Source organism: Kryptolebias marmoratus, linkage group LG16 (genome assembly GCF_001649575.2).
Source record: "Kryptolebias marmoratus isolate JLee-2015 linkage group LG16, ASM164957v2, whole genome shotgun sequence".
Classification (NCBI taxonomy): Eukaryota; Metazoa; Chordata; class Actinopteri; order Cyprinodontiformes; family Rivulidae; genus Kryptolebias; species Kryptolebias marmoratus.
Genome location: NC_051445.1, coordinates 29656389 through 29658972, shown reverse-complemented (window position 1 = coordinate 29658972; position 2584 = coordinate 29656389).

Below are 2584 nucleotides of genomic sequence, written 5' to 3'. Positions count from 1 at the left end.
TTGGATGCTCCCTTCTGCAGGGTTTGCCACAGCGAGCAAACTTGCATAAAAGATGTTGCAATTGTTTTTTTTACGCTGGATGCCCTTCCTGACACAACCTGGGCTCAAAACTGCATCCTCAGGATTGCAAGATCACAGCACTGACCACCAAACTACTGCAGCCCCCTCCCTGTTTCATTTACCTTAATTTTTTGTGTTTATGTGGATTTTATATCTTACACGAACCTGCAAACCTACTCACCTTGCCTGAATCCTCCAACCTGGACTCCACCTTCTACTGCCCTGAACCTGCACTGTGTAAATACTCCCCCACGAAGTTCGGAAAGTGAAGCCTGTCTGCCTCCTACGAACCACCTTCACGCACCATGTATATACTCACCTAGGATACTCACCTCTGCGCTCCCACCTGGCACTACCTGTAAGTTGGCGTCCTTCCCTAATTCCTCCAAGCCATCTGCAAGTTGACTACTAGACAAAGACATTAATTAATCCTCTCCTCCTTCCAGATCCCACCTCCTCTGCACAATAAAGTTTTCTACTTAATTATTGTCTCCTAAGTTTGTTCGTTACCTGGGGACTCGCTTCTGGCATTTTCTAAAATCTTATCAAAACAAGCCTTACACAAATCGAAACAGGTTAATAACTCCAGTAATATCAGAAAGGCAATGCTGGAAAGCTCATCAAATGAGGGTAGGAATGTAGATTGACCGGTAAATCGAGAGCTTCGCCTTTTGACTCAGCTCTCTCTTCACCATGACAGACCGGTACCATGCCCGTTTCATAATAATCATTCCTCACAAAAATATTACCTAATCTCTTAGTGTTAGTCTTAGTTTTGTTTTGTTTTCTTAATTGTTTATTGTTGATTCTATTTTCCTGATTTATATTAATTTTGTAATAAAATCTTACAGACAAAATTCGGTTTTCTACTTATTTAGTGTAAATATTATGATAAAGGTTCCCTGTGACAAACAAATTTCATCTTTCAGTTGTTAAAATTTGATGAATGGTAAGTTTATTCTCAGAACTGAACTGCCTATTTGCTACCCTTAGAAATTTCATTGAGAACTCAATGGGAATGTGGAAGACAACTCGATGCCAATTCAAAGCCAACTGCACTAGTCACCATCAAATGTGGTATACACCAAGGTGATGTTCTGTCCCTACTCCTGTTCAGCATGGGGCAGAACGCCCTCATCCTGATCATCACAAAGAGAGGCTATGGATACCAGTTTCAAAGTGGAACAGTCATCAGTCACCTCTTCTGCATGACATCAGGCTATATGCCAATACTGAGCAAGACACTGTCTCACTGATCTGTCTCACCAGGATATACAGCAAGGACATTATGTATTTAGACTTGATAAGTGCAGCTGAATGGTGTCCAAGAAAGGCAAGGAATGACAACTGAAGGGCTTGACCTACCTGAAGGCAACATTGCAGATGTCTAGGACAGATACAAGTACCTTGGTATCTGCAGACAAATGGCAACCATGATGAGACCCCAAGGAAGTCAGCCATGACCAAATACCTGCAAAGAATAGGGCAGGTCCGGTCCTGAAGAGCCAACTGAATGACAAGAACAAAGTCCAAGCCATCAACACATATGCAGTGCCAGTCATCAGAAACACTGCTAGTATAACTTGGTCAAAGAAGGAGACAGAAGCCACTGACATCAAAACATGAAAGCTCCTCACAATGCACAGAGGATTTCACAATTCCAGCAACCTAAGACTGTACACTAAGAGAAATGAGGGGGCAGAGGACTCATGAGCATTAGAGTCATTATACAGGATGAAACAACCAAGATCAATCCTCAAATGATAAACTGCTAATTGAATGTCTCAGGCAGCAGAAACCCAATGTGGAAGACGGGAAAGAGAAACCATCATGGAAAGACAAGCCCCTGCACGGCATGTACCACCAGCAAAATGAGGAAGTGGCAGATATTAACAAATCCTGCCAGTGGCTAGAAAGGGCTGGACTGAAGTTCAACACAGCGTCACTAATCATTGCAGCGCAAGTGCAGGCCCTCAGCATAAGAGTAAGAGCACAAGGGTTCTACCACACCCCGGAGACAGTCCAGCACATAATAACAGGATGTAAGATACAGGCAGGCAAAGCAAACATGAAACGCCAAAACCAAGTGACTGGAATAGTGTACAGGAACATCTGTACCAATTATGGACGGGAAGTCTCACAGTCAAAGTGGGAGACTCCACCAAGGTGGTGGAGAATGGCAGGGCTAAGATACTGTGGGACTTCCAGATCCAGACTGACAAACAGGTGATGGCTAACCAACCGGACATTGTGGTGATAGATAAGATACATGGGAAAGCAGTGGTGATAGATGTAGGTATTGCAAGTGACTTTAACATCAGGAAGAAGGAGCACAAGAAGCTTGAGAAATACCAAGGGCTAAGAGTGGAAATGGAGAAGTTGTGGAGAATCAAGGCCTTAGTGGTACCAGTGGTCATCACAGCACTCAGTGCTGTAACCCCCAAACTGGAAGAATGGCTCCAACAGATCCCAGGATTAACCTCAGAGATCTCTGTCCAGAAGAGTGCAGTCCTAGGAACAGCTA